The sequence below is a fragment of the Bactrocera latifrons genome, unplaced genomic scaffold (assembly GCF_001853355.1).
Source record: "Bactrocera latifrons isolate USDA-ARS-PBARC rearing strain unplaced genomic scaffold, ASM185335v1 scaffold_8, whole genome shotgun sequence".
Lineage (NCBI taxonomy): Eukaryota > Metazoa > Arthropoda > Insecta > Diptera > Tephritidae > Bactrocera > Bactrocera latifrons.
This window is the reverse complement of record NW_017537489.1, coordinates 1,355,600-1,376,546: the sequence shown is the minus strand read 5'-3', so window position 1 is coordinate 1,376,546 and position 20,947 is coordinate 1,355,600.

The following is a 20,947-nucleotide window of genomic DNA, read 5'->3' as shown; positions in this document are numbered from 1 at the left end:
TAATATTCTATTTTACGATAAATCTACGATGGTTTCCAGCACATAGGGATATTCTGTGAAGCAAATGAACTAGTCCGGTCAGGCATTTCCTTACAATAAGACTCCGGAAAAGAGGTAATTAATATGTCTCTGGCTACTTGTAGATATTAATCGACAAACATGTTATAAATAATAAATAATTATAAGCTGAGTCGCGGTGGAATCAATCCCTAACTTGCTCAATAAGCAGGCAAACGTGGCTTGATTGGAATATGGGCCGCATATGCCGACTTTTAAAATACATAAGGATTTACATTAAAACTCTATAGGAGTACTATCAGATCACTATGTAATTGGCAAACTGAGCATACCATAGTATCGCTATTTTTGAAGCTCTCAGAAGGTATAAAACGAGAAGGCTGCAAAACATATTCTATGAAAATGCAAAGCTTTGTTAAGAAAACAATTTTGCAATTATCGGTCGAGGGTTTCTTGGCGGTGCTTCGGAGATTGCACTTATAAAATTTTTGTATTCATGAACTTTATAAGACGGAAGATCATAGTGGGAGAATATTTTGATCCCGTGGATTCACAAGGCGCATCCTAAAACCCTAGATGGTTCGTCAGGTATCTCCTCTCCATTCCGGCTATATGGATACACGTTCTTTCCTCCCTAAAAAGCAGCTTACTTTTTTGAAACTACCGATATCGGTTCGATATACGATATAGTCATATATCAAATTGATATAGTCATATAACTTATCGATCAAAATCCAGTCATTCTATGGAAAGCTTTTTTATTGGCAAAGCATCTTCACGATTTTGACGGATTAGATTTCCAGATTCATTTATACATATAGTTGCTTCGAGAAATGCTCTTATGAAAGGGTTCATAACTTCCCAATGATTTCCAATAATTCCATCTCATTAAATAAGTCTGAAGAATCTAGCAAAGCTTGAGTTCTAAAAAATTCTATCAAAATCTAACGATACAAACTTTTTAACCTTATAACTTTTTGCTGATCACAAAGCTTTGTCGTCTAACCATTTCAATCATCGAAAAATCTCTTAAAGTTTTCAACTGCCGAAATGCCTCGGGCCGCGCAATGCAATGAAATGTTGACGTCCTTTGAAACTTCAAGGATTTTATTACCGTGTGTATGTATGTAGGTATATACATATGTACACAATGTGCAAAGCGGGGGCATATGGTTGAACCGACAGCATCCCTCAAATTTACATGGTCGTAATTTTTCGTTTGTTGAAATAACAACAAAATGAGCATTTAAGCCGCACGAGCACTGAGTTAAGAAGGATTTAACAAACGCCACAGGAGGTGGCTTAGCCGCAACGACAGCAACAACAACAACAACAACGGCAACAGTAAAAGCCAAAGCAAACACTGCAGTGATGATGACGATGGGAGCAACTCGACTTGCGACAAAGCAACAGCATGGCAGCACTATGCTGCTGTTCATTGGCACTGTGGTCGTCGTCATCGTCACTTTGCCAAACGCCATATTTTTGTTGTTGTACCACGTTTCTTTTGCCGTTGATTTGCTTTTCTTAGCGTTGACAGTGTTTCAACGGCTGTCGTTATTGCTTCGTAACATCAACAAAACACCGCACACAGCGCGCCCAATGAAGCTCCCACACACCAACACAAACTCACACGCGCATGCATAGCGTATTTATAAAGCATATATGTATGTATGTGTGGCGTGGCTGTGAAAACATATTCGGGGGCGTTCGAGTCAAATGAATGCTACAAGTCCACCATATTGTGTCGACGCCGGAGGTTGCGGCTGCGGCAGGTGGCAACTATGGGTGTGTATGTGTCCGTGCGGCTGGCGGTGGGGACGTTTGCGGAAAGTGTTGGTGGCATGGTGTTGGTATTTCTGATACCACGCTGGGCCAATGCATCACTTCCGGACCTGGTGCTCATAATCTTTAAGCTTTCCGCGTTGATGACTTGCTGAGTTCAACTGATGATAGGATGTAAGCATGTGCCGGTATGTATGTATACACCAGCAAAACACGAATATACATACATACATATATGAATAAACATAAGTATAACGGTATATATGCATGTATGCATGTATGTACATTTTTAAGCATATATAAAGTCAGCAGTTGCTACACACACATACATACATACATACATACAAATAAAACCATGATTGAATGTTGACAGCTGTTTTTGTTGTTGGTTTCATAGTAGTTGTTGTTGTTGCGCACTCGCTGGCTGATTGAGTTCCAGAATGAGGTGAATGTGTTTGAGAATTGCTGAGTTTTGGCTTTTCGCTTGGTCGGATTTCGCACACACGCGCACACAAACACATCCATCTTCACACACACATATGTATATATGTATATTTACATACAAATATACATGCGCACACACTCTTATCGATCTACCATATACAACACACGCTCGCATTCGCCGCCACCGCAGGGGAATGCAGGCGAGCATGCAAAATGCGCAAAGTACTTTCTATATGAAAGTAGACTTTTGGCAAACACTTAAGCCTTGGACCCGTCTCTGCAGCCCGCAATGTTAATCTTTGTTTTTCTTCTTGCTTGTGTACTTATTGTCCACTTTTCGTTGCTCTTACTTACTTTTCAGTTGTCAGTTGTTGGCTCAACAGCTTTCATTTGCGCTCTTTCAGCTTAAATGCCTTCGGCTTCATGCCGTTTGACTGGATTCTTAAATATAGCCATTCTTGCTATTGATTCGTTGGACTACCGTTAAGCGCTGTGATTATTAGCGGATTTGTATGCGAGCTTTCATTATTTACTTTGCACTGTTTGTTGTCTTGCTTAGCTGTCATAGTGACTGACATCATGAGCTTTCCAAGCATACTAACTCTTTTCAGTTTCATAAAATGCAACTTAGAGCTTTTTTAGTATGCTTATTTTCTTTAAAAACAATTACCAAAAATGTAAGATCTGTAAACCATCAAATTAGATAAATAGAACCATTCCTCAATACACAATGTACTACTATCGTACTATCTGATCAAATTTGACCCGGACTGATATAACAAAAAAAAAACCGGCAAATAAATATTGATTACTGCCTTCGAAATATGCCTTAGTTTCATACAATTTTCCATTCGCTTGTTATAAGTCTCGGCTGAGATGGCCGATAGTAAAGATACTCGTAGCTTCGTCAATTTTGCTATGATGGACTTGAAATTTGAACACAATATTCATAAGATTACTATGCATTTATTTATGACGTTAATAAGAAACTATACTCCCCTCTTCAACAAATGTCTTTTGATGACTTCAATAGACTCGTGGCGCCTTCCCTAAAGAGGATTTTGCAGTTTCAAAAACTATTAAAAATGTCACACGCGTGACTCGCGTTTCGTGTTTGACCAAAAAGTCAGTCAAAACCTCACTGGAAGGTTTACGCTCATTGTCGTATTCAAAAATCCATCAATTTTCTACTCCTGACAGGGTCCTTTACAATGAAAAGTAACAAGTAGAATTCCTCATTGACCATTTAATCCTGCGGAACGAATTCATGGTGAACGGTAACCAAAGAAACCCATTCGCTAGATAGTTGAACAGTTTCAAAGTACAAACTCACGTCACAAATTTAGTCACAAATAATCATGCATTTTAGTTATGATGTCAAGCGTCTCATTTAATACATAATTACCTTTACTCGACGTCCGTTTTCAAATGATTCTAGTCTAGGATACACGGACACATAGGACACGCTTCATACAAAACATCTGAACACAATTTGTCCAGTCGATTCATCCCAGCTAACGAGGTAGATGGACGATTCATATGACTTCACGACCTTCGCAGCAACATTTACAACGGTTCCATTGCAAAATTTCAGGAAAACTCGTTTAATATTTTTTTAATGATGAAAATCAAACCTTTTCGCATCGTAAGCCAACAGCTGCCAAACACATCGCCATGTTCATATGGAGATCAAACTTCACACGAACATGATAAAGTTGTACTATTTGTAAATTTTTATCGATTCGGTTTCTGGGATGTTTAAATGGACCATTACGAGTCAAATAATATTCTCTGGATTTAGTCATCGGTGACTTTTTCTTGTTCTCGGGCCGCAAAAAAATGGTCATCGGAAAGAAATTTAGCAATAAAATTTAAAAGGTAATTGCCGAGTCTGGTTCTATTTTGTGGAAAAATACAAATCATAGAACAACAATTTATATTGCATATCAATATTACGGTATATGGATCGATATAACCGAAACGGACTCGAATTTTTTCGGCTGAAAATTGTTATTACTTAATATATTTCTGCTAGCTTGGAAGAACGCTATCGCTTTCGATGGTCCCTTTGTTAAATAACAAAATAGAATTTAACACAAATAGGCTTCTCTATACAACGTTGTGAACTTTTCGGCCTGTCTATCATGTATGCGATTCTACAAGAGTATGAGCCGGTCCTTCTACTAGTCGCCGTCTCCTTTAATAGATTTTCGCGCTTTAGCCAGCTTGTCAAACTCTTCATGCTCACACGGAAGCTCACGCATTTCTCTTTTTAGGTCTGCAAGTGCTCCTCTCTTCCCTCTTCAACTGTCGGTATCTATCCCATCCCGCCCGTGTTGTGGTCGATTGTAATATTGCGAAGTAGGCAGTCTGTTTTCTCTATATTGAAGGTACAATCGTCTATAAGAATGTACAACTGCTGGTCTATGCCAGTGACAAAAAAGAATGATATCGATGTCATTGGCCATAACAACCGCGCTTTTAGTACTGCTTTCTCTAGGTCGGACAAAGAAACGAAGCAAATGTGTCTGGCAATGAACGAGGGCAATACGAAATATCTCCTGTCATCAGATAAACAGTGGTCACACGTCACTCATCATCCATATCCTGCTATATGATGTATGTAGGTGCATGGACGATGACAACATTTGAAGACTCGGCGTTACGAGTTTCCGAGAATTCAGCGGAAGATTTATGGCGAATGACGAGATATATGACGAAATTGATATAGTTCTGCGAATTAAGAGCGCCTGCCCTGGCTACGTCATGTCGTACGTATATATGACAACACTCCAACCCTGAGAGAACTCGACGCAGTACCTGCCTGGGGAACCAGCGAAAGACGAAGAGCTTCAGTCCATTGGAAAGACCAGATTGCGGAGGTCCTGGTTACACTTGGAATCTCCAATTGGCGCCAAATTGCGTAAAGGAAGAACGACTGGCGCGGTTTTGTAAACTCGCCTATAGCCGCGCAAGCGATTTTTCGTTTCCGTTTCGGATTTTATTTACTTACGCTGGACTTCCACTATGAGGACGAGTCTCCTCGACCTGTCGCCATTGTTCGGTACACTTTTTCCGACAACTGCAAAAACATTTGTTTTACCTATTATACTTTCCGAGAAAAATATTCCCAAAAAAAACAGCATGTTTTCCGGTCAACAAGATAGAAACCTCCATTAAAAAGATATTACTTCTCGAGCTGATTAAACTGAGTGGCTATACTTTATAAGCTTGTAACTTAAAGAATATTTAAGATATTAATTACAAATTTGAGTATAGTATTTTTAAAAGTAAATAAGTATCGCTAATTTTTTTTATTGAGACCCTTACTCTCTCAATATCTCTCGCCATTGAAACTAAAAAGCTTGAAAAATTAACTTTAGGGTATGAAATCTAAAAAAAATCCATGGTGGCTCACACTTTGATCAATATGTATTAATCAATTTCGTGTTCACATACATACATACATACCTACAAGGTGTGAATTCCAGTATAATTCACCCGAAACAATATTTCAAATTTCAAGCACATAAATATTTGAAATCTGTGAAAACAGACGAAATGAAAAACGAACCGAAAAGGGAACTGCGTTGTCGAGACTTTCACTCAATTATCACTTCAATTGCTTTAATCACAACAAAGTACGAACGAATATTACTTTCGGCACCTCAGAATACAATATAAATATAAGTACATATGTATGTACATATATATAAGTGCTCTCCTATACAAATACATACATACACGGCTGCTCGAAAACCTATTACTCTAATTTAAGCAGAAATTTGAATGAGCACAACTACCGTTACGTAAGCACACGAGCATCTCTTTAGTGTATGTATGTATATGTGAGTGTGAGTGGGTCTACGTTACACCTACATACCTATTGCATCTTCATCGCACGGCGGAGACTGCCAACCTTCCTGCCACGTTGCGTCGCCACCCGCATTAAGAGCGCCGCGAAGAAGCACGCAAGGAATTTTACACAAAATGCTGCCAGACTGGCGTTAGACGCTCCTCATAGGTAACAGCGGGATGTAGCGGCACACAGCGGGCCAGCGGCGTGTAGCCGGTGGAGGTGTAGTAGAGTAATCGGGACCGTCGCCAGTGGTAGCCAGTCAATGGCACGTGGTCGGTTGGTTGAATGGTCGAATAGACGGCTGGACGGATGGTCGGATGGTCGGTTGGGTGGAGAAAGCAATGTGGCAGCGCTACAACTCGTCCGGAAGAGAGCGCAAATATCTACAATCATAATCTCATAAATACACACGCACAGACATACACACAAACAGGGCGAAGTGCAAATGTACAACAATTTCTGTGTATGTGTGTGCATGTGTTTTAGATGAAAGAAGGTGAAAATCTGCAGCAACAGCAACAACAACCGCACATTTTCCGCATCGGCAACTGATCAACTTAAGTGCTCAAGTGAAAGAATTACGAGAATACACCGCAGCCGCGACTGAGGCCGACTAAGGCTGAGCTTCAACGGGGCAACGACAAACTTATGTACACGAACGAACACCGCTACATAGCTGACGAGTATAAACGATGCTTTAATTCATTAACAATACAATCAGCTGTTCACAACAACAACAACAATAACAGTAACAAATATTACCTTTGTTGTAGTGGTAATATTTGTTACTGTGCTGCTTAAATGAGGCTATGAATTATCGACGGAGAGTTAAAACACTGCTAGATATAAATAAGTATATATTTTTAGTATATGTGTATGTGTATATGTGTATGTGTGTTTGTTTGCATGTCGCTGCCAATGGCGGCTATGCGGCCGAATGGTTTCTTAGCTATTTTCGCCTTTTCAGCCAGACACGTTACACAATTCTCGCCGTGCACGCACACACCTCACTATTTAAGTAGCACAACGCGCATTGATGTATGTCTACAACAACAGCAAAGAATATTTATCTTTAATGCTTGCAGTTGAGCGGCTTAAATCGCGCTGCCTTTTCACATATAAACGCTGCATCAGCGCATTTAAAGCGTCGCTGAAAGCTACGAAGACAGCAAGTTTGCAATTTTTCCGCTGTCTAAAGTGCCGTTAAATGTTGAAGAACAATCTTATAAGAAGCTTATAAGTGGGCGTATTTTTACAACTACTTTGCAGCTACTTTGAGCGGTGACTTGCGTTGGAAAAATCGCACAAAAGTATGAAAACCAAGGAAAAGGGAAAGAATCACAGATAAAAAAAAACAAAAAAGAAGAAACAAAAAAAAAGAAAGAATAAAGAAAAAATAAACAGAGAAGAATCACAAAAATCAGCAAAGGCAATAAAAACTACAAAACCACAGCACCAAAGACACAACTCAGTTAACGGGTGTGCAACTTTTTGGGGGTGTATTAAAGCGAAACCAATAACAATGTTTACGACGTTGTTGGATTTCTTCTCTTTTTTATTTTATTTTTTTTTTCCTTCTTACTTGCATTTGCGACAACGACATTTGCTTTGTGCTCCCTTATTTCGCAAGGCATTTTGTTGTTTTTGTCGGAAGGACACAATACAGCAAGAGCTCGCACACACACACACACATACCCCCTAAATGTGCGGATACATGCGCCTGCCAAGGCAGTGCTCCCATTTTCTTGACTTTTACATACGCGAGCCGCGATTGGTCCAACGCATGCGCGTGCTCCGCCTGGAGCATTTGCATTGCACTTTGCACACATGCGAGGGAAATTTCAACAGCGATTGTTTGTCTGTATATGTATATTTGCATGCGACTGGAAAAATGGCTGGCCATAAAACGCCTGACTGAATGTTAGACGCTGAGCTGCGCACTGGACGCGCACAATGCCAGCGAGTTGTCGGGAAAATATGGCGTTCAATGTAATATATTTCAACTGGCAATGGCGGCGCTCTCCGGGAAAGTCACTACAACTTACACACGTACATATATGTATGTACTATGTATATTTATATATATATCTACGTTTTCAAATATATTTATATATTCGCAACTTTGCTTGTTTTCTTTTCTGCAATGCATTACTTAACACAAATAACAGCGGCTTTCCCCTGCATTTTGTCATAGAGAAAATATCCCTCTGGCGTTTTGGCATGCAAAACCAGCGCTGCTTGGATGGCTAAATAATGCAAAAGCGCATTTTTCTCCAAACGTTCGCAATATCAGAGATCCATAGTCATTCAAGCATAGCGTTTTGTTAGTCAACAAATAATACGGATAGTCTGCCTAACGTTCAAGTGTCAAGTGTTGAAATTTTCGAAAACTAGTCAATTTACAAATATCCTTATACTTATTTAAGTATAATAAAGTAATAAAAGACGCGCTCGCAAGCTCAAAATTTTCAGTTTTCAAATTCAATGTAGTGAAAGTGCCAAAATTAAAATACAGTAAAAAATCGAAACGAAAAAATATTAATGATTTGCTCCACAATACAATTACTCGGCAATGATTGACGAACAGCATCCTATACAAGTTGCCACGTGTGAGTATTTTTTGTACATTCTTCAAGGAAAGAAGCTAGTGCACTTGTCCAGCTATAAATGTATATGTGTGTGTTTGTGCGAGGTCTGCGTTGGCTAAAATTAAAGAACACCGACGGTTATTTATATAGAGACAACTTCATAGACCGTCGGCAGTTTGAAGTTTGAGGAAGTGACGGTATTTTCATATAGAATAAATCAGTAGTGCGCCTTTCAGTAGTGTGTTATTACTTCAGTTGCGTGGTTAAACGCCCCAAAAAGTTGTCCAAATAGTTTTGTGGAATGTTCAGTGTAATCCATTTAGTTAGATAAAATGACAGGAGCATTCCTTTAACTTTGCCCATATCATTGTGGCTGTAGTCCGCCTTTAACTAGTGGTAACTCGTGAAAAATATATACAACATCTATAATAATGCCGACAATGTGAAAGCACATGGCTCCAGAAATAACTAGATCTCCTAACTTATTGGTCTCTATGTATCCGTCTTCCAGCTATTTGCAAATAAATTCAGTTTTTTAATACTAATAATGAGCTACCAGCAGATGTCTCAAAATTTATCTTTGAGATTAAGCTCGTTGTTGTTGGAGCGACAGAATTCTCTCGAGTTGACAGTCCTTGGCCATATAAAAATCTGGGTACCTTCCGGAACAGCAAATATCTCGTGTATTTATTGTGCTAGCGGGGGATAATCACAGAAGAAGCGGAGGGACAACCGACCTACATAGTAGAGATAGTGATATTACTAAATTCAGTTCCGTTCTTCCTACTTTATTTTGTGATTTTCGTATTATGACCTGCTTGCTGTTTAAGATCTACTTTTCTTTTTTGTCCCGCTTTCATGCAAAAACCCCCCACCAATTATGACGTACGTATCTGTAATGCAGGGAACTAAGCAACAGAGTTGATGTAATTGACTCTGCAATCGGTTCTATGGTCATAATTTGTATAGTTTCTTTTACGATCTGACTTGTGAAATTTAAAAATTGGACTAAATACTCAGGATAAAAGCGTATAACCCTTTTTTCTGTTACTACAAAGATGCAGAGGTTAGCGACTGCTATATAACAGCAGTTAGAGTATATCTTGCTGAAATACAGAGTTCAATTCTCGCCCCACTCAGGCACAAAAAAGCATTCACATGTTGATCGGCACAATCATATATTTTTAATGGTCAGTATGAGTACAGTACTAAGTTGCATTTAGTTGATCCCGATTCTGTTAGGTTCTGAGAGGTGCTCGTGGAATGTCATTTTTACATGTGTTCGTTTAATCTACGACCTAGTAGTTCGTTTAATTTAAGAATTATTTTCTCCGCTGTTCAGACAGCTCTATTCAACTTGTATCTATTTGTATTTACGAATATAGCGCTTTTGCAGGACAATTGTTGAAACATCTCGCAGGCACATCTTCGACGAACCTGCTAAAATAGTTGGAATTATTAATAATCGCCTCAACAAAATTGTAACTGACTCAAAGCGCTTGTCGATTTTTAAGGGTATTTTCGATTGACCTTTTAGAGGCAATTCTTCATAGTGTCAGAATGGTCACTCATCCAAAACTTTCGTTATAATCAAGAATATAAGCATTAACTGAGTGGCTGTATGGGAGATGATTATATTAGGCTAAATTTCTATTTATTTACGTAGGTGGTTAATACCATCGAATGTTTTTTTCTTTTTTTTTATGGTAGGAAGGAGCATCGAAAGCCGGAGTGCGTAACTTCAATCCACTAAACCTAACCTACTTCCAACTCCCTTATACTTGGAAACCGAGAGCAATGATAAAGTATGTGTTCAGTTATGACAATATTTGTATAGGTAGCTTCTAAATCGTCCATGAAATCATCTACCAATCTGTGCATAAAGTTTGCTACCTTTGCTGCTACGTTGTAATTCTTTTGCAGTACTCCACTGGAGATAATGTCGCTGTGAGTGCCCATGTCCGTGTCGAATCACAATCTCTTATTTTAAAAATAGCTATGATATTATATACTTGCCTACTTTGCTGAGTTGAAGGCATTCTTCACATCAAAGGTAATTAGCGCCCAACATTTTTGTATCACTTTCCCACCTTTTCCCTCTTATTGTACAGTTCCCAGTATCAACTTCTTCTGTCAGTGCGTGAATAGTGGACCTATTTTTTATAAAGCCATATTGTCTCTCTGATAATCTGCGTATTTTTTGGATTGCTAACTAACCAAGCGGTTTCTTCGGTTTTTTACTATGGTTTCGTACATATGAAACTTATTTTTGAACTTCGACATACATACTTATTTCTTATGCCGTTCCCGAGGGGTCTATGTTTGCTCTATCAAAGAGCATTTCGAAAGAGAATCAATATCATCATGTGTTAGTTTTCAATATAGCCTCAGTACTTAATAGCGCTCTCAGTTTCCTTTTTGGCACATTATCAACAGCATATCATCTAAATTCAAAATGAATCGCTGTCAATCTTTATTAATATTTATTAATACTCTTAGAAATTTTATCAAATTTCCCAGAAGAAACCCAAGCAAAGGTATATTGGAGCCTAAAAGCTTATATTTCATATAATTTTTGCAGCACTTTAATAAATTCAATAAGTAATTAACACATTTTAAACATAACGGTATTTGACGAAACTCTCAGCATGAACTCAAAGCAGCTCTCAATTTGCTATGCCCTACCAAATTTATACATACATATGTATTTGTATATAGAACATGCAACATGGAAATTTGTACGCAATCACAACAACAACTAAAATACTTAGATCAAACGTTTTCACTTTAAGATAATTTGATAGCTTTGAATATAATTTCACACCTCCCCCTGTAGAAAAACGAAACATACAACTTGGCAGTTTCAAAGGTCAGCAAATAAATACGAGTAGTTTTTCCTACCGTATGTAGTTGTTGTAGTTTTGTAATCGATACGTACCGTTTACCGTTAGCCCCTTTAAAGAGACGATAAGTCAAAAAGTGCACTGAAATAATTTCTTTGCCTTTTGTTTGAGCGCTGAAATCGGATTAAAGCAACAGCTTGCCGTCGTATAATAATAACAAAAACAATAACAACAAAGTTATTGCATATGTGCGGTCCTTTATAGTAGTAAGCGTGGAATATATAAACATACAAACACACATATAAAGCTGACGTGCCGACGCTGGCCCAAATTGGGGATGAAGGACTTTGTAAATGCACAGCCTTCACCTTTAAATCGCCTGCTAACCTCCCTTCAAAACATATTTACAAACACCCAAACACTTGCACAAACACATGCACACACATTCACAATCATTTATTTCCTTTTGTTGACTCATTTACGTACAAATTCGGTATATCCGATCGGCATTTAGCCGAAATGAAAGGGCGTTTCGCCTTCATATTTGACTGAGTGACTTAAATTCTTTTATAATTTAATTATAATCACAAAACAACAAAAACAAGCAGTGTACGCAACAAAAACAACCGAACCAGACGTTGAGGGTGGAAGCGCAAGTCGGCGGTTTCCGAAAACCATATGCTAAGCATTTGTGTCTATTCAAATGTTGCCTGCAGCCAGTGGCACATACACATACTCACAAACAGTGGTAGCGCTCTGGTAAACGGCGGCATAAAGGATTCGCTTTATTTCGTTGGTCGAGCATAAGGAAAACAAGTGTAAATCCCGTTGTTTCAAGCAGCGTCACGGATAAGAAATCTGTCAATATATTTAGCTAGTTTGAGTCAGGCTTCCACTAAATACTTTCGGATATCCTTTCGTATGCGGACACATGCATATTTCATTTTGTCAGGTGTGTGTGCAGTTGTTGTGCTAAATATTGGCATATGTGTTATGAATGCCACCAGCAGCAGCTAATCGCATTACACAGCGGTGTAGAAGTATATGAAAATTTCATACAAGAATTAAGCTTTGGTTCCTACTAATTTCCTTTCATTTTACTATAGCATTATTTCTATTATACTCTCATTTCCTTAATCCCGACTCACATTCACCTGTCATTTCAACACATGCAGTCACTGAAACGTTTGAAATAGTTTTTTTATTGAGACCTTTAGGTAAAGCGAAAACTACATATTTCATTACCCTAAACAAAAAAATTGAAATTTCCCTCTCGTTTAGTCTTTGAAACTCTTAATATCCGGATTCATAGAAAATTAATTATAGAAATTATTAAAAAATTTGCAAATAAAAACCACGCCTGCCTTGTTCTGATGTTAAACTAAAATATATGGGAAAATTTTGGGACTTTCAGTAGCTAGTCACGCCCAAAGGATGCGATCTGTAAAAACAATGCGAGGCTAAGAATCAAGCAATAAACGTTTATATCGCAAGTTGGTTTGAAGACTTTCTTATGTTTTTGATAGGCAAAAATACTAGAACGTCAATATTTCAAGCTTTGTTTGATACTTCAATTCAACGGCCTAGGTGTGCAACTCCTCAGGAAAACTGACGCAATATTCGAATACCCACTTCAACATCTTAATCTCTTTTTAACTCTATACACTTGACCCAATGGTACTACAACTCCTTTAACCGCTCTGAAAAATATGTTTATAGCGGTCTATATATAAGGTAGTAGCGAGTGTCTTTATACAATTTTTAAACTAAAGTCAAATCATAACGCTCGGAAGATCGTACTTGATTCGATCAGTTTGGCTCTGGCGACGGCGGACAACAGCCGCTGCGTTAACACTTTTATTCTCACCAAATCAGCCCAATTATTTGGAATACGTTCAATGACCGTTTTACCCCGCCACTGGTATGCGATGTAGACGAGTTAAATACCTGTAACCCGTGGTCAGCCCCTCATCAACCGTTAGGACAGTATTCGCTTTCTTCGAAGCGTGTTCTTCGATGAAATCTAATGTTTCGACTGTCCCTGGTCTCTATTGTGTGCCGGTGGGTTCATATTTCGTCGACGCCCATGAAACCACATAGCAGCTTTTTCGGATTTCTCATAAGTAGCATAAAGGTACCCGCGGACACCTAAAGCCGAGCCGCACATTTTACTATAAATAGTCGCCATACACGAATTTACGCTCACTTCAGCTACGAGCATCCACTCTTCGGATAGTTGGTGCAGATTGTGGGGTCTCTTTTTTTGTGGATTGGACAGAGCACACTTAAATTTCAATTGTCGGGCATGCTTTCGTTCCACCATTATCTTCAAAGAAGCTGATGCTTGCTCCTTATCAGTCCATCGCGGGTATTTGAATAGCTCGGCCGCCGTTTGTTGTTCTTCTGACGGGTAATTACTATTCGAACTTCTTCTTTGTCGGGAAATGGATCGGGTGAAACATCTCCAAGTATTATGCTTTCCCTGCCACTCAACAGGCTGGAGAAGTGTTCCCTCCTTAATTTCAGTACGCTCTTGTATGGAAAATTTTCACATTTGACAAGATATTTTCACGAAATTTATATAGGTATAGATTATTTTATAAGCCAACAAGTAATCTCCGAAGAAATTGTTCAGATCGGTTAACTATAGCACATAGCTGCCATAGAAGCTGAATGATCGGAATCAAATGCTTGCCTGGGAAACTTATTCATTTGACAATATACCGTCATATAGCTGCCATACAAACCGAACGATCGGAATCAGGGGCTTGTATGGAAAACTTTCGCATTTGACGTGGTATCTTCACGAAATTTGACATGGATTWYTGCTTAAGGTAATAATATAATCTCCGAAAAAATTGTTCAGATCGGATTACTATAGCATATAGCTTCGATACAAACTGAACACGTAGTTACTAAAAGAAATGCACTTGTGAAGGGTATATTAATTTCGGTGCAGCCGAAGTTAACGTTTTTTCTTGTTTTTTATCTGCAAATGCGTCTTCAACTCTCGGCATCTATTCTATCCCTCACGTGTTATGGTCGATCGTAACATTGCGAGGGGGGCAATCTGTTTTCTCTCCACTGTAACACGGCACTCTTCATCGTACTAGCTGTAATTTCGTTTGTAGCTGTATGTAAGGAGCTTGAAATGCTGTCCCACAGTTCTTTTATATGTAGTTGTTGACGAGTGCTCTCAGACCTTCCTTGTGTTTGTGCACATATGTACGTTTTTTCTGCACAAAGGCGGGGGTGCAAAAACTAGTGGACCGAGTCAATGTGAATCGTTTCTAGCCACGCCCAAGTGAATGGCGTTAGAGAACTTTCCTCACTTTCGTGAACTTCTACACATGGCTTCATCCCCCGAAATCCGACGCGAACGTAAATGACTCTATTATAATCACAATGCCTTGAGAATGTTTTTGGGATTCGGCAACAGTTCACTCGGTTAAAAAAGCAAATTTGGTGTTTTTAGACTCGCCGACTATGGATTTACATATTTTTACTGAGGATATTTTTCGTATTTTCTACTTTTATAGTAAAGCTATTTAAGTCATTTTTCCATATAATTTTTAATAAAAATCGAATTATGAAATTTTTTCTTCGCTATGTACTACAAAGTAATTATGAAATAGGTAGCCTTAAATATACTAAGTACTGACCACTAGTGTGTTCTCTATCTAATAATTATTACTTGCAACATATTGCCACATACAGTGACCAACCAAACAGGTTAATAAAGTAAGTTCTAGGTGTAATAATTTGCTGGAAAATTTATATGGACCACATTTACATTAAATGAATGCATTTAACGATATACTATATATATATATGTATATACCCTGTATATAGGGTAATCTACATTAATAGATATATACATACATACGTGAAATTGCATTTACAAAAATTCATAATTAAACCGCAACTGTTGCAGCAATTGAGCAATCTGCTGCCCTTAAATGTTGACAAATAAATATATGGCTTAAATTGAGATAGAAATCCCAAACAAACACATACACATACACATGCCCACTCAGCGATTTCAACCAAAATAACTGTCAGTGTCAACTGGCTGGCAAAAACTATGCATGCGGCGGTTTCCAGCTGAAAAATTTAGTTGAGTATTTTGTGAGCAGTTTACATATCCGCATTACAGTTATTTTCATAATTGCAAAACCACAAATTCACTCCAGTTCAATTCTCATACACCCGACGCCCCCTACCCTCCGTTCCGAGTGCTCGCTGCGGCTGGGATTTTGTTGGTCAGCTGTTGTGGACCCAATTTGTAAACAAGTCCATGGCATGACCGCAAAAGACTAGGGCTGCTGAAACAATGGTGTCGCAAGCGAATGCGAAATTTGTAATTGTGGTCATTCAATTGTTGGCTGGCCGAGAGCGAGCGTTGTCGGCTAAATAGTATGACTGACATTTACAACAACATATCTAGGTACATACATATGTATGCATGTAAAGTATAATGGAATTTACGAGGCTCAAATAAAAATTGCTGAAATGTTTTTATCTCCAACGCACACACACACACACACACATAGGCGCGCACTCACGCACATCGATATGTAACTGTATTTATTCGTTTATGTCAACTTGTAGTACCATTGGGCCTCAAGTGTCATACGCCAATACAGCAACAACAACATACATCTCAACAACAACAACAAACATCACAGCAACAACACCAATCCGCAAGCATGATGATGAGCGGAAGTCAAAGAATGTTAACAACACTGGCTACAGCATTGAAAGCAACAACAACTTCCGGCGCGACAACAATTGACAATGGCGCCGGCATTGGAGCTACGCACGACGCCACCCAACCGCTTCCACCACCAAGCAGCAACGCAGCGACAACGGTGTCCTCAGCCATGGTGGCCGCAACAGCATTGACGGCGGAGTTGGGGGGTGTGGCCGGTGCTTCAGCTATGACAATTGGCGCTACTGTGCCCACTTCCCGCGAGGTGTTGTGTGGCGGTGGTCTCAACGGAGTGGTTTGCGGTGAAATAAACGGAAATCCGACAACACCAACCACATCGGCAGCGGCCGCCACCGCAGCAGCAGCAACATCGTTTTATACAAATGTCATAGGAAATTGCAATGGCCACAAAAATAATAGCAATGCTGGCAATGATAACAAATGCTACAACAGTGTCAATATGAAGGCGGGCAATGCCAACAGTCTTGGACAAAGGCTAGAAGCACAACAACAACAACAATTACATTCACAACAGCAACAGCAAATGGCGCTGCATGTACCAGTCACCGGTCCAGGACCTGGTCGACCACCCTCCACGTGCTCCCCCAACGCCCTACACCCCTTGCATCCCTCTTTGTATGGCAGCGAGCGGCAAGCATTGACCGATTTCAATATGAATGTTGTTGGCAGCAATGAGAGTATCGGTGGTGTTGGCATCGTCAACAACGACGGCTGCACCATGGCTGCCATGTACACCACAAACAGCAACAACAACAATAACAACAGTTGTATTGACCACAATGGTAATAGTAACCTGACTAATTGCCTGAATGGCAACAATGACAATACAAACAACCACGCCAACAACAACAACAACATGTTCCTTGCCATGCAGCGTCATGCGGCGGACAACTGCGCAACGTTGCAACACAAACAACAGCAGCAACAACAACAGCATTTACAATTACATTTCGGCACGCATTTGCACGGACAATTCGCGCACGACGACCACTCGCCCTGTCCAACGCCCCCCATGCCGCCCTCAGCACTGCGAAATGGCAACAAATGTGACGCGCTCACAACGGCCGCCGCAGCTGCTGTGCTCGGACTGCCGGTGGCATTGCCTTTGTCATTGTCATTGCACTTGCCGTCATTGACAGCGACCGCCGCTTGCCGCACCGCCTTGACGTCGGACCCGGCAGCAGCAACAGCAGCTGGGGGAACGCAGTGTGCTTATTGTTGTCAGCCAATTTGTGATCGTTATATAATGCGTGTCGTGGACACTTCATTTCACGAGGGCTGCCTCAAGTGCGCCACTTGTGCGCTACACTTGGTGCACTCCTGTTATGCGCGCGATGGCAAACTCTATTGTCGCATCGACTATGAAAGGTAAATATTTGCACATGACCAATACCCTTTTTTCTTCTATATACATATCTGTGTACACCACTACGCTTTACTTTATTCTTTGTTTACTGCACTTTTGAAAATTATTATTTTAAGACCACTTTTTCCTGAGAAATTTCATTAAATCAAAGCATTGGCAGATAAACAGTTTATGTTATTTATTAGGGTGGCTCATTTTTAGAAAATTTTTAGAGCTTTCAATTTTTTGTCACAATAATTCAAGCTACAAAAATTTTTTTGGATAAAAGCAGTCTTTTTTCAAAAATTGTATCCTCATATGAAAAATTAAATGTTTTATTAAAAATTTTTATTAGCAAAGAAATTCTGAAATTTTTGGAAAAAATATACTAAACTCGGTCATTGCAACGCCATTTCCGGTAACGCATCGGAAAAATGATGCGCCCACGTTAACAGGATAACTCCTTACAGGATCATCTAAAGTTAAAAAAAGACACGTGTTTTAGTTAAAACCTTAACTTAGAACTTGGACGAAGAAAAAAAACCTGAAAATTTTATTTTTGGCAGATATTTTAACAAAAAACCACATTTTTTTTTTCAAATTGTTGTAATCGAAAAAGACAATCTCTCTCTGAGGTCTTTAAGAATTTTATCCCAAAGAGCTGTGTAAAATTTCATGAGAATCGGTTGAGTAATTGTCGAGAAATTTTGCCAAAGACGGCTCACTTAACCTAGCTAGCCTCAAGCGCACAAGCTCTCAAGGTTGTATCTCCGAAACTTTTGCCCGGATCAACTCGAAAATGTGGGACAATATTTTAGAAGTTTTGTAGAATTTAATAAGAAATTTGAAAAAGTCAAGTTTTTGAAACCCGTAAACCAATGTAATCCCTTAAAAAACACTATGGCGAGAAAAATAATTTCCAATTTTCTAAAAACAAAACAAATTAAAAAAGTCTTCTGGAGAAAAGTTAAGTTAAAATATTGATGGACGGTCAGAAAGTATTAAAAAAAGCTTTTAAAAAAATGTTCGGCACTATCGATACCACTATTGTCGAAAATATTTCACTAAAATTTTGTCCGTTAAGCCATTTACTGCTAAGACCATTGATTCAGTTTTTCTATGGAGCAGCATTTTATACCTATATTCACCTCAATATTTGTTATTCATAATTATTTGCGTTATTATCGTTTTTTTACTTAATCTCAAATATAATAATACATACAAAATAATGAACTAAATTAATACTAATTTAACTTTTTTATTGTTGTAAAAGTATTTTATAATACTTTATTTTGATGCATAATATTTTGATTCACATGAAAAGAGTACAATGAAACTGTGCCAAATCCATAGCGATAACAAAAGGTTGCCACTGCGCATACGTAATGTTAGGTGTAGCCACATTAATATTTAATACAACATAAATTCAGGAAGAGATATTGACGTAAGCATATGGGAACTCAATTTGCAAAGTCCAAAAGTTCATGAAGCCACCAGTCGACTTCAATATGCCTATGCGAGACTTGTGTGAAAATTGGGCTCGAAGTGATGTGGAATATGCTAATTATTTTGCAAATCACCTAGAAAACGAATTTAAACCTAATTGCCCAAAGAACAACTTTCTGTCCATCTTACCCAGCTAAGAATCGCTTGCGACTTTTATAACTTCACCTTCTGAAATTATGAGAATTATAAAGAACTTAATGCAAAAGAGTCGGAACGACATGATAGTATTACCCCAAAAATGCTAAGTGAGTTCCTAAATATTGCTGTAGAGGTGATCTCTTTGCATTTCAAAGCAATTCTTAGTTTTGGATACTTGATAACCCGGGAAAGACTTACATGCCAATCAGTCTATCCTGTCTTTTAAAGAAAATTTAAAATGTGTTACTGTCAAAAATGTCTCCTTTCCTCCACGAAAATAAAATAATAGCAACGCACCAATTCGAGTATCATGCAAAACATAGCAGGATAGAGGAAGTAAATATAATTACTAACGACTTTTATATATGTGTGTCAGTTCAAGTTGCTGCGAACGGTGCCGAATCGACTCTCCACGGTCTTCGTGTACACTCTCAGCTACGTCGTCTTCATTCGGTCGAATGTTATCCAAGAAAGAAATTATTTACAGAAAACGAATTTTCTTATAAAGTTGAACGATTTGTAAACGTTGTTCAGGCGTAAGTCTTTCCATGATGAAATGCCAATCAGGACTGAACAAAAATGTTAAGAAATCGTGTTAGACAGCTTGAGGCAGCTTCATCCGTCAAAAAAAAAAAAAAAATACTTCTACTTGGATCACCCGTTATCAAAATACATACACTTTAGAGTGGCTTAAAATCAAAATTATTGTCAAACATCTTATTCCCGCGATAATTGCCTAGCAAACACATAGGTTATGTGAAAATATCAGGCCAATCGTTTCAAGTATTCAAGCTTACTTTCGATTCGGATTAGCTTCGAATTTTCGAAGATTATTCTCAATTATATACATTTTTGAGATATAAAAATGTTTAATGTTTAATATTTAATCCAATTCAATCATTCGAAAAGTGTATTCATTCTTTCAAAAATATAAATGTGATTTCAATTCGATAAACTAAAAGCAAAATAGTGGAAAGTGGCAGGCACTTTGCGGCATCTCAAAATCGACACGCCTCCTTAAAACAAAGAAATTGTTAGAGATAAGACTCTAAAAGAAGCTTATTTACTCATTAACATTATTTCATCTTATAATAATTTTATCTAAAACAAATATTCATTCATCATTAACCGTGTGATTACGAAACTAAGTCTTATTGAACCAATATATTTCCAAATTTCATTTTGCTTCGTTCAAAAAAAAGTGAATAAAGTTTCAATGAGTTAACCATGATAATCGTTACAAAAAGCGATTTTTTCAATCAATCATGCCGAGAATATCTATTAATTTATTATAATGAATTTATATTTTTGTAATTATTTTTTAAAAATAGTTGAAAAACATAACCACTAATACTAATACTGAAACTGTTGTTTCTTTTTTCACAATGCATAAATATGTATATTTTTGTAAAAATTACGATATCGCATTTTCAATAGACAATTTCTACGTAATCGCTGCCTCGGCTGTGGTCACCGAATCGCCTGCGATGAGCTTGTCATGAGAACATTTGACAGTGTTTTCCATTTAAAGTGCTTTGCATGTGTCGTATGCGGCGGACTCTTGAAGAAGGGTGAACAGTACGTGGTGAAGCAGGGTCAACTATTTTGCCGATTGGACTATGAAAAAGAAGTCGAAATGCTGCAAGGATACGGTAGGTATCCTTTGTAACAAGTGGTTTTATGTACATA